The sequence below is a fragment of the Rhagoletis pomonella genome, unplaced genomic scaffold (genome assembly GCF_013731165.1).
Source record: "Rhagoletis pomonella isolate Grant_MI unplaced genomic scaffold, Rhpom_1.0 Rhpom_scaffold_00002, whole genome shotgun sequence".
Taxonomy (NCBI): Eukaryota; Metazoa; Arthropoda; class Insecta; order Diptera; family Tephritidae; genus Rhagoletis; species Rhagoletis pomonella.
Window position 1 is genome coordinate 46,114,091 of NW_023458556.1, and position 13,566 is coordinate 46,127,656.

At 34.5% G+C, this 13,566-nt stretch overlaps 1 protein-coding gene across 2 annotated transcripts in view; it reads right to left on the minus strand.

The window, feature by feature from the left end:
- The window catches only part of LOC118733700 (protein retinal degeneration B), a 49,783-nt gene extending 37,349 nt beyond the window's left edge, over positions 1-12,434 (minus strand). The window contains exon 1 of one of the 2 annotated variants that reach the window (XM_036463218.1): positions 12,245-12,434. The gene's annotated coding sequence lies outside the window, so the exon portion shown is untranslated. Of the gene's footprint in view, positions 1-11,575 lie in introns of both variants that reach the window. The other variant, XM_036463219.1, reaches the window with a different exon arrangement.
- Between the last annotated feature and the right edge of the window lie 1,132 nt (positions 12,435-13,566).

Consider the following 13,566-nt stretch of genomic DNA (forward strand, 5'->3'; position numbering starts at 1 on the left):
TATTTACATTGTAATCCGAACCGACCACGGTCTGGCTAATCCGAATCGCGCAAAAGTTTATTCGGCAAACATAAGTATCCGACTTTTTAAAATAAATTTTGAGCTCATATTCCATCACTTTATACTTTTAACGTTTATATTGAAACCTTTGTTATAGTTTTTTTTTATCATAATAAGTGAACAAACAATTATAGGCGTTTTTCCTCAAAAATTTTTATGCTTTTGATAATCCGGATTGTGCTGGTTTTAATTGGTCCAGATTAACGAGGTTCTACTGTATTACAAATGAATCATTAACAATTGTAAAAAGTTCATCAACTGAAGTGCACAAGCATATATATGTACTTACGTATTCATACATACATACATAAATAGTACATCCGTAGCTATCAGTAAACAACTTTACGCCACTTGATTAGCGCCCTTTTATATAGTAAGTATTGACAGTTTTGCTTTTGTTTATTTAATATTCATCAATTTTTTATAAAAATAAATCATATTCATAACAAAACACATGCAACTGGATCTAGATTTTCAAGCTTTATACAAAATTTATAATAACTCAAAAAATTTTTTAGCTTTAAAAAATTATATTTAATTTTAGTACAATAAAGCGCAAATTTTAAGGGGCTAAGAACTACCGTAAATTTTTTACATATATTTTTTTTTTGTCAAGGGTGTTGCGCAATTTCTTTCATATAAAAATAGATTTTGATGAAAATTTGTTGAATTATTATAAAGTTTGAAAATCGGATTTAGTTACATGTTTTTGTTATTGAATAGTCTATATTTTAATGATAGATAAATTAATGAATATTAAATAAACAGTGGCCAGCACTGTATCACAATCATTCACAAAAAATCCACTGTTTAATTATGCAACTTCTAATCTATTATTAAAATAAAATTTTTTTGTTTTCTCCGAGCTGTCTATTATTTGCAATCTTTTAATTTTCGTAATTGTACGAAGCCTTTGTCTCTGCTCAACCTTGCGATTCCATTGAATTGTACTGCAAGCAATCACAATCGATTTCATGCAACAGGAAATGTACGTATATATGCAAGTTTAAGTAGATATCAATTGCACACAAGCAAACTTTTTAATTTCCTTGCTAGCATTATGGGCGCCAATATGAAAAGACATTAGAGGTATTCACGATCCGGTGCATACTGTCTAGCATGGTGCATAGACAGCATAAATAGCATCCCTACCAGAAATATGTGACAGAAACTAACACATAAACACTTTTCGTACTAATACATTTGCAATTTCTTCCAACATTTTAGCGTTGGTTAGAAAGCGAGAGTCGATAAAATTCACAAGTTGGAGGGAGATGCAAAATCATACATATACAAAATTTTTCCATCAAGTTTTGCATATTGGCCATAAGAATTTGATAGAAACTGTCCTCCACGCATTGACAGATATTTCTATCTCCAGTGACTATCACTGTTCTTGTAGGGATGATTGATTGTTGTTTAATGTTTGCACCTGATCGTGAATACCCCTAACGAAAGATAAGACAGAAAAAAGTATGGGCAGTGTTTAATTCAGGCAAAGTAAGTCTAAGCGAACTGAATTTATTAGTAAAATATGTATTTGAACTTTGACACTTGAAGTGTGCGCCTGTTTTTATTCATGGTATTGAATACAATGTGTTTTTTATTTTTTATTTTGCGATTAAAGTTATTTTCTGAATGGTAAGTTTAATTATTATTATTTCAAGGTCCGTTTAGATTTTTCTATAGAAAAGTGTTGAGTTTCTGGGTTTTCAGATCTTATAATAGGTCGCATGTCTCGCTGCTTATCGTTTCTATCAGGACAGAAGTTAACAATTAGTTTAGGTAACTTCGTTCACTACTCCTGCTAAAATGTTGATAATTTTGCGTTCCGACTAGCCCTTCAGGACTTTGTTTATATCACTATGTACATAGGTGCAGTACGGTGCTCCAAAAAGTAAAGTCGGAATTTTAATGCTGTCATCGCCTAGGATTGTTCTACATATGTATAGTATATCAAAAATACCTAGTGAACCAGCATGGCGTTAAAACGCCCTAAAGTTTAATTTAAAAACTATTGCAATTGTTAGTCAGATCTATGAGCGATCCAAATGCCATATTTCATCTAAATACGTGCAGCCGTTTCCGAGTGAAGAGTGGTCTCGCATAGTGTCAGTTTTTGATATCATCAAAATCCAAATCACCCTGTACTGATAAAAAAAGGTCTGGCTATAAAAATTTTAATCTTATCGTACATCTACAGGCGAGGTCTTTACTTCGACCTCTCATATTTGAACTACGAAAGAACGGTGCAAATCTAACGACCTTGACACTCATATTTTAATATTTCGTAAATCTTGGGTAGGAATCCTTGTAAAACTAAAATCTTCTTACGTCTCTTTCGTCTAACATTGTGATAAATATTTCAATTAAATTATGAATTAAGTTGAATTTGATTTTTCAAACGCGTGGCAACCTTCCTAATTAAAGGTCAGAAATAAAGCCTTTTAAAACCCATTTCGATTGGTATCCATCTTTTAGCAATCCATCTATCTTTCTAAATAACTGGAATGTAACTTTTTAAACAGGTGCCAACCCCCTTCAAAACACAAATGTTCAAACAAAAGATTTCTTAACACTCTTTCGTTAGACAACCGTATTTAAATTCAACTTTTCACGCAGGTGGCAACCCTCTTCAAAATATTTCCAAGCTAAAGCCTCTGACATCGTGATACATACATATTATATTACGCTGATGAATTAAGTTAAATATAGTTCAGAAATGAAGTCTTGTCCAACCCATTTCGAGTGATACCAATATTTTAGTAATTCATTAAACTTATTAAATAATTTGGATTTAACTTTTAAACGGGTGGCAACTCTCTTTAAACACCTCAAAATTACTCTTAGATAGCGTTAAAACTAAAACTTAACATTCTTTTGTTTGACATATGTATTTCAATATTTCAGTGCGTAGAAGTTAACTGAATTCGCCTTTTAAAACAGGTGGCAACCCTGTTCAAAATATTAACAAACTTTTACCTTATTAAAGGCTCTTCGTCTGGCGCCCATATGGACATATTTGTTTCTATTACCTAATTCCCTTAATTGAAATTTAATTAAATTTTTTAAACAGGTGGCACCCCTCTTGCAGTGAAGTTAAGAAACAAAGCTTTTTAAAACCATTTCGATTGATATTCATTTTATAATACTGGGTTTAACTTTTTAAATATTTTAAACTTCAGTTTTTAAAAGGTGGCATTTCCTCACGAAAAAGTAAAACCTTATTGCACATCTACAGCCCGAGCCCTTTAATTTGACATTTGAAAATCGAGCGAAAGGTGCGGATCTGATGGCATTTGAGTTTAATTTTTTAACAGGTGGCAACTCTTCGAAAAAGTAAAACCTTATTGCACATCTACAGCCGGAGCCCTTTAATTTGACACCTCATTTTTAAAAATCGAACAAACGGTGCAGATCTGATGACCTGGACAAAAAATCCCTTCGCGTATTATATGTATGTAGATGTCCGTCCTTCCGTCCGCTTGTCCGTCTGTGCATACGATAACTCGAGTAAAAGTTGAGATATCTTAACGAAGCTTTGTATGTGTACTTCTTTTTAGCGTAGGACGGATGGTATTGAAAATTAGCTTCGTGAAACCTGATCCGATTGCGAGCAGCAGCGATGAAACTCCTAAAAGTGGGCGACTGAGCATGCAGATGATAATTGGAGCCAAGTTCTTTTTACAGACGAGTTCTCGTTTGAAATGACAAACACTATTAAGCGTACGTGGTGTACTAATGGCAGCAAGCTACTCCAGCGATCCGGGAAACATCCAGAAAAGGTTCGTGTTTGGGGATGCAACACAAAACAAGGATTTGGTAATCTAATCATCTTCACGAATAATTTGGCATCCTCCAATTATGTTATCAATAAATAAGTACTTTGGAGTAGAAAGCCGAAACTGGGTTATTCAAGAGGACCACGATCCGAAACAACAAAGTTGCTTTTGTAGCAGTTGAAAAAAGCAAAACCGGTATAACCTCACTGGATTGGCCTTCACATTCGCCAGATGCGAATTCAATAAAAAAATCTTTTCGGTCTTAGATCAATCTGAAGCTCCGAGGGAAAAAATATGATGCATAAATCAATTAAAACGACACCTTCGAGTAAAATGGCGAAATTTAAAACAGCCTTATGCTGAAGTTTTTAAGATAACTTTTTTTCAATGAATTAACCCGAATGCTTTCTTGTTGAAAGTACTGTACACAGAAATGTAATTTGAAAATATTCCACAAATGTTCATTATTTAATGAATCACTTCGCGTCTTAATACCGAAAATGTTGTTCAACATATCAGAATGCATCATCAGTGGCTTTGTGAGTAAGCAAAATTACAGCAATTGGCGATAGCGGCACTAATGCAGTTCCGGTTGAGCCCCAAAAGAACACTGTTTGGTGTGGTTTGTAGATATTAAATTGGGTGTATATTAGACTGCTTCAAAAAGATCGGCTATCTTTTTTTCCTACAAAATCCGCTGAAAAATATTTTTGGGACAGTGAAAAAACGCCTGTCAAAAGCGTTAGAGGTCGCTCATCGCGAATTTGTATCTTCGATATAAATAACCACGGGAAAGAAACATGTGGCAACCTTGAGCTTTCATAACCCGTTTATATATATTTGAAGGAAATTCAAGGCTGTAAAACAGCCTCTTACGATTTTTCCATAAATTCATGATTCAAAGTTAAAGTCGGCAGTTTTTTATATCGAGGAAAATGCACAACAAAAAAAAAATACAACAATCAACGGTATTTTATTACCACTTAACTTGCACTTTGTTATGCATACTAGAATTAAATAGGCTATAAAACTGCATACATGAATCCATTACAGGAATTCGGCCAAAATCCAGTCTAAAAATTATTTGTCAACAACTTTATTAGTCGGGATTCACACCTGCCTGGTCATCAGGTTATCTGGTTAAAAATTATTATTCTAGTGTATTTTGTTTTTGTGAACTGAGTTAAAAATTAAACCACATAACCAGATAACCTGATAACCAGTTTAAAATTAAGTTTAAAATTTCAGTATAAGTAAATTTATAAGATAACGTTAATATTGTAATATGGGTTTCAACGAGAGATTTAAGACAGCTTAAAGCTGAAAATATTTGGAAGAATTAAATAAAAATAAATAAATAAAAAAATTAGATAAATTAAATATTTATATGAGTTACAAAAAAAATATGCTAGTCAAACGAAGGGGTTTTCAGAAATCTGTGAAATATTTTCCATCGAATTTTCACCAGTTTAAACAGTAAAAACTAAAAAGATTAAATGAAATATTACAAGGTTGCTACCAAATGGAAAGTGTTTCAGAAGTCTTTGCTAGACAATCCTTTTGCCCTGAAAAATAAATTGGCCAATATAACATGCAGTTAGTCTATTAAACGTTTAATGAAAAAATGACTTATTTATTTACCTAACTAATAACTGCATTTTGAATTTGAGTTTATAATTGAACGGCACTCTTTATAATTGTCAGTAGCAACGCACACAGATATGTATTTAAAATTTTATTAATAATTCCGATCAAAGGCCAAAAGCTTAACGAGCAACGCGATCAAGAGTTGTTTAGCCTTGCTCATAGTCCAATGGGCAAATAATAATTCAATTAAAAATATATATTTTCAGTTTTTTAAAGGGTATTAGCATAGTATCTATGCATATATTTTATAAGCAATTTTGCTACATATTAATAATAGCTCAAAGTCTGTGAGCGTTATTCAAATAATATGGAGCGAATAAGCATATCACTTGAATATAGGTACATAGTTATTTCATTATTCAGCCAGTCCTCATAGTTGGAACGAATTTATACTTCATTTAAGCTTGTTAGCAGTGCCTAATATCAGACTTTTAGAAACTTGTTTATTGGAGCCTAAAAAATTGTATTACTTCACTTGTAATTACTTTATATTGACCAAGTTGTTTATGTTGCGCTTAGTTGGCATGAAGATCATGGTTGCATTATAGAGATGACCTTGCTTCATACGCGCAATTCAACAGACCTTAAATAAATGAATATACATATGTATCATCTACATACATTTTTAAGTATGCATATTTGTAAAAAGTAAACATGAAAACAGCCAGTGTTGCCGTTTTTCGGTTTCTCCTACAAAATTGGGTGGATTTTTTTCTCTTCGTTGGTTGATAGTTTAAAAGAAGTTTTGTTGGTAGGTTTTCATTGCACCTGGAAAGAGAATATATCGCAAATGATTTGCAATAATTTACACAATTTTCCAGATGCTGTCTGGACCAAGGACATTGGCTAAGTGCTTTGGTGATTTTTCCTACATTTTTTTTTTCACACGCCTACGAAACGCAACCTATTGAAAGCTGTACTGACAAAAGTCGAACAAAATTATGGGTTAGAGCAGTGCATAAATTAAAAATACTAAAATAAACAAGTAATTTTAAGCAAAAAACAAAACCGACTTCAATTCGAATATAAAAACTTAGATAACACTGGTCTACAAGGGTTTTGCGAATAAGACGGGACCTGGTGTTTCCGAACGGATTTTTCGTGCTGAACACGAATCTGGGGTCCAAAACTTCCCATCACGTCACGTTTTCGAGAAAAAAGGGGTTGAAACCCCTAAAAACAGCGTTTTTGGACATTATCGAAAAATTGTAGAGCCGAACCCTAACGTGCTACAAACTTTGCATATGTCAGAAATTAAAGGTAAAATTGTGCCCTTTCGAATGAGCCTTATGCCAAGTTGATCGCATGTGCCCTTGGAGCAGGGGGTGTATTTGTGTCTAGGGGTGCAGGAAAAAACAGCGTTTTTGGCCATTTTTGAAAAATTGTAGAGCTGAACCCTGACGTGCTACAAACTTTGTATATGTCAGAAATTAAAGGCTAAATCGTGCCCTTTCGAATGAGCCCTATGCCGAATTAATCGCATGCACCCTTAGATCAGGGGGTGTATTTGTGTCTAGGAGTGAAATTTTTATATCCACCATATTCGACCCGTCATCTTAAATTTTTAAAATCTAACTGCAGATTCGTAATCAGCGACTTTTAATATAGTTAAAACCTTGGCATTATTAATTTTCTATGATCGTTTAAGATTAAATTCTTTCTGTGATCAATTTTTCCTGCACCCCTAAACACAAATACACCCCCTGCTTTAAGGGTGCACGCGATCAATTCGGCATAGGGCTCATTCGAAAGGGCACGGTTTAGCCTTTAATTTCTGATATATGCAAAATTTGTACCACGTCAGGGTTCAGCTCTATAATTTTTCGAAAATGGCCAAAAACGCTGTTTTTAGGGGTTTCAACCCCTTTTTTCTCGAAAACGTGACGTGATGGGACATTTTTGACCCCGGATTCGTGTTCAGCACGAAAAATCCGTTCAGAAACACCAGGTCCCGTCTTATTCGCAGAAAAAAAGTTGAAATTTGTAGACCAGTGTAATCGTTAATTTCTTCATGAAGCAATAATGGGATCTAGACAAAATTAGAATGGGACAACCTCTGAGGTGCAACTTTTCCGAATATAGAAATAGAATAGAAAATATAGAAATCGTTTTTTTTTAAGTCGGTTAAAAATTGGTTGGAAGGAGAGGTATCAAATATCGATGAATTCTAGTGTAGATACGAAACTTTATTTTTGACAGGCTGTTAAGTCTTTTTCTAAGAATTTTGGTAGGAAAAACACATGTCTGAGTGGCAACACTGACAACAGCCTACATAATTTATATACATTTGCGCTCTTCAGCTCCACTATTGCTCCACTTCAGCAGATGTAAGCCATAAATGAAAATTGCAGAGAGAGATATATAGACTGAGACGCGCGTGCGAGCGCCAATTAAACTGATTGCCAGTTAATTGTGCGCCACATATCAGAATGACAGAGAGCACAATTATATACAATAAATTTTCATGTAAATATATATGTATAGATAGATATACATACATACTTATGAGAGACTTATGTAGCGATTTTGATTGAGTTGCGCCACAGGTAACCAGACGTCAGTAAACAAAACAAAAAATTGAAATAAACTACATATAAACAAATAAAAAATTAACTCTTAATGCCCGAGAGCGTACACAAAATGATACACACATACATGTGTATGTATGTATGCATAAGTATTTGTGTAGACATCACTAAATTCTTTATTCCCTGATTTATTCTTTCACCTTTGTTGCAATCTTTTGTTTACTTTTTCAGAATTTCTATATTTGTTGTGTTTTTTAACTACTTGAGTACATTCATAAAAATTTATAAATATATATTAGGGTACCTTACCAAAAATTATATTTTAAGACTTTGGAAAAATATCTAGATTCCGTTGATAAAACTTTCAAACGTTTTTATGCGGAGCGTTTAAGCTAAAACCCTTTTATCAATTGAGGTGATTTTTTTTTTAACACAAATTTTTAGGCAATATTTTTTTTTTATAAGAAAATTGATTTTTGGAGGGACATTGAAATGGGCCTACCTCAAGTAAATCCTTATATTTTGGCGAACATTTTATAATATAATAAATTTGATAATTTCGATGAACACAGTACCGATTTTTTTGTATGGAGAGTGATGCACCCTAATATACATGCATATGTATGTATAGGTATTTGTATGTGACGATGAAAAATTCATTAAGATACGACGCATAATTTTTTTAACACACATTTTGTATAACTTTCACCCAATCTTTAGTGTCATAAATTTTGCCATTACACATATATACATACATACATACATTACTATAAATATAGCGTCAAAAGTGCATTCCACTTTGAATTTTTGCAAAATATGAAATGTACAGAAAGATATTCTGGCAAACATTGTATTATCGCACTTAAGGGTATAAAATTAGCTACATTCATAAAAATGTGACGATTGATAAGAACTTTGGCCAACTGCAAATTTTCGGTTTGCAAACAATAGATTAAGAAAACGTGCCTTATGTTTGCAAAATAATCTTTTTAACTAATACGGCAAATCATACAAATCACTTACATAAAAACATACGATACTCGTGCCATACACGCAGATAAAATTTTTTTGTCATTCATGTATGTATATCCATATAAATTGCTTGTTAAACGCAAACTACTTATAAATACCAGATCGGGTCCGGTCTCCATACAAGAGCAAAAAGTTCGATTTTCGGTGTTGGTTGAGGAAATTACGTGAAAAAATCCTTTATTTTGTAGCAAAATTGACGGCATAGTCACGCTATAAATAAAAGCCAAAGTAGGTACTTTCTTTTCATTTGATGAACGGCAGTGCAAAGGTACATCGGTTTTCATACAGATCCATTTTATATAAAAATAGCAAACAACTTTAATAGGCTATAGAATTTGTATATTTCAAGCAATAAAGTCCGATCATGTATACTTAGTAGATCATATCAGGGAGAGAAAATAAATATGTAAAAGTCGTGAATCGAAAATTTTGTTTTCTATTAAAAATAATAGTCATTTGTAGATTTTAATTATATCACCCATTGTTAGGTTAGATTAGGAAGGAGGCAGACTTGCCCATTGTAATTGCCCTCTATGAGTGCCAGAGGGAGGCATATTCTTCTAATCGAAGTTATTCGATATTATCAATATCGTGTTTGTTAAACCATTTACTATCCCGGAGGAACTTGTGGAGCTCCGATACTCTGCTGTCTACCCTGAACTACTGAAACCCCGTGACCCCAAATGCTTGATATGCTTTGTCTGGAGAGTTGGGCATTGACATAAGTGGTGAAACGATTCTTCTACAGCTTTTTGGTATACCCCATCAATTGAGCATTGGTTAATGCTATAGCACAGTGCCGTGTGATGACGCAGTTAAGAGCTCTTACCGCAGATTTGTTTAGCATTAATAAATCTTCGGTACGACTCTTATTGATCTTAAGATCCCGTAGTCTTCACGATTGATTCCATAGATCATTACTCTTCAACCCTCTTTAGTAGAACAGAAATCGGTGGTAGTATGCAGTTATCCGCTTCGCTTATTTGCATTTTTGATCCGTGTCTAGCCATATATCGGTTATTTGCATTGCCTTCGATATTGCTACATCCTGGAACCCAGCAGAGAGAGATTTCGACATGAGTCAATGAAGCCAGCGACTTACGACATTTCCGAACTACTTTGGGCTTTACTACCTTAGAACCTGATGTATTCAATTCCGCCTAGCTTTTAACTAATATAGTGACGTTCCCTGATATACACTTACTATACCCTATGGGGAAAGCCGACTGCCCCATTTATCAAGCGGCTGACATGATTGCCTTATTTGCAGATGCTTGGAGTGCAGACCCGAGCTGACTCCTTTTTCCATTCTTTTGCCCTCTATGTATATGGAAATAGCATCATTTTCCGACAGTAGGCTGCCTCCGAAATCTTCCCAAGCTGCAAAATATATGGTAATCGTATGACTAAAATCCCAGTATGACGTGAGGTAATCAGTTTCGACATCTAAGTCGGGTTTATAGTTTAAAATACGTTTTTAATGTGATAGAAAAACCCTTTCTCTGAGCGAAGAAATGAAAATGAAAACTTATCAGTTAAAATAAGCGTAGAAGTCGGAAAATATCTATTATTTTTGACCGAAAAAATAAGAATCATAAAAAACTATAAAGTATGATTTATGCTTTTTGGCAGCATAGTTACACTGCGACTATAGTTGCGGCCAGATCAAATCGATTGCTCTTTTCAATAAGGTCATTTTGCTACCAACAAAGCGCTTAGATAATGGAGGTAAACAATTTATAGCTGTGGCCCCTCGCCTCTCGCTTCTGTCGCTTTCAATGTGTTTCAAGCATTAAAAGAAACTTTGATTCTATTTTTAACTATTCTATTTACGAAAATAGTCGATCACTGTTTTTAAGCAGCCTAAAGAAAGCAAAATTAAAATTTAAATGTACCGTTAAATCTCAAAAACCCAGTAATGTTCCGAATAAGACAGAAAAAGCCGTCAAACACCCCATAAGACTCAAAGAAAGTCCAGAAAAATTTTAAACTAGTAATTTCTGATTTTTTGAGCATTAATTAATTTCAACTTCAAAAAGCAAATCTGAAAGATCTAATAAAAATCCAAAGCACCCCAAAAAGTCACAAAAAATTTAAACACGTCGGAAAACGACTGAAAGTTCTCCGGAGATCACGAAAAGCGAATCACGAACAACCAGAAAACAAAAAATTTCCAAAAATACTCCGAGAACATCTTAAAAAGTTCTAAAAATCCTTAGTAATTAATAACATTTTTATATCAATGCTTAAAGGATTAGCAATTATTTTCTACTAAAAAAAAATAGACAAACCTTTCCTGTCAGTTTTGCTTAAAGAAAATTATAGAACCATCGAGTTTATTTGCACAAAAAACCTGAACGGGCCGGGGAAACCCCTCAAAAAGTTTTATTATGAATGCAAAAAATATATATAAACCTAAAAAAATATCAGTAAAAATTTGCGTTTTATTTATGTATCTATATTTACACTCTCTGCTTGAAGTACTCCATTACGCTCATTGAATAGTTTTATAGATTGTTATCTTACTTTTATAGTCAATAATCCTTCGTGCATCTGGTCACCTTAATCGCGTGCTACACACTCTGAGCACATTAAACATCTGCAGATTGCGAGTTGACGTAGGGTACTTGATTTTTCTTTTCGCCACTTTTTACACACTTTTTCTTCACACAAAAAATTTGCATATCTTTATTAAAACTATAAAAAACAAACCAAAAATATTTATCACTTAATAAAGTAGCGCTGCATACTACATAGCAGCCACACAAGCGAATAATCGATTTACAGCAGCTAAGTGACAGCAACAGATACACAGCCATAGAGCCATAGACACAGTAGCAGCAGCTGCTACTTGCTTTTCCTACTCGTACTATTTACCCGTACATATCTTCGTGTGCCTAGGCAAATTTACAGGGGCAGATAGCTACATAGATTGTAGACAATTCGTCACAAAAATTTTCAGCACCACAAATTTCCACTTAATAAAACCAATTTAGCAGACAAATTCATTGAAATTGAATGCACCAAATGCCACAGAGTAGATAGACAATTTGCCGAGATTTTCATGGCTTTTACACAGCGATCGAAAGAAGAAAAAGTGAAAAAAGCAATAAATGGACACTTGTATTGAATAACACAGGCAAGCACGGCCATTTGCACATAATTAGATTTAAGCGTTGTAGTTGTTGTTATTACCGTTGTTTCTGCTGCATGCAAGACTTTATGCAGCATTAGCGAATACACAAACAACAGGCCACAAATTAATTTAAATTTTTTACTACATATACTATGTATGTATGCACTTTTCCAGCGCTCCCGCTTTTGCAATATTATAGCGTTGTGTTATTTCAAACGTTTCTACTCGTTTATCAACCGCCCATGACAAGGTCCACACGCAAACTGAATTGTGTTGGCGCTGCTATGAGGAGCGCTTGCCAAGCTCCAGTGGAGCACAATTCAGCTGTGTCGCACCGAGAGAGCAGCTGGTAATCCGTCCAAATAGAGCACGCTTGGGTGTGTGGAACATATTGGGGGCCATGTGGGCTTTGTGATAAATGTAAACAAGCAATCTATTTGAACACTTCTCTAAACAATCAGCTGGCCCAAAGAGAGAGAGAGAGAGAGCAAGAGCACTAAAGCGCGGGAACGCATGAAACCGGAAAGTGAGTTGGGGGCAGTGGATTCAACTGTGCCGGGTTGGCGTTGTTGGCCGATGGATGGTGGCAAGGTGCAAGGCATCCGTCAGCAAACTAAATATTCTAGCAAGAATGTTGGCGCTTTAGCAGAGGAAGAACATTTTCTAGTATGTAATTCCGGGATGCTGTGACTTTTTACGGTAACAGTTTTGGCAATGAGTTCATATTGATATAGTTTTTTCAGGAAATGTTTGTTTATGAAGATGAAAAGGTCGGTTGGAACGCAATAAAGCTCGCGGAAAGCGGAGAGTGATTTAAATACATAGTTTGGATAAACAGCCTAGGATATTGATATTTGTATAGGCGCCGCATTTGTTATGGATTTGATTTAGAAAATTATAGTACTTATTTTTTTGCCGACGAATCTGTCCTTTTGCAATTGGCCCTTCCATGGCCTTTGTGGATGTCTTTACTTTCTTTGTCCACTCATGGGTGCCGAGTTGAAAGATCCTTTCGCCGAAGCAATCATTGTATTTGTATGCGCTTATTTATGGCCTTGTCATTCTAAAGCTCATACAGTTCATCATTCCATCTTCTTTGCACGACGGGTATCCGCACGAATAGGGTCGCAGATCTTGCAGAGAATTGTTCTTTCGAAAGCCCTGGAGTCTTCTCATGGAAACAGGGATCAGATTTTTGGTTCTGTTTTCGTGTTCCCTCCAACTTTGTTTTAAATTTGTCCATTTTGTCAACACATCGCTGCCAAAAGTCTCATGCCTAATTCTTGCAGAGGCGAGGAAGAAGCACAAACATTAGGTTCTTTCTTTACTAAATCATATGGTATTTTCGGATCCTACAGATAATTCTCAGCTAAAGTGTAGA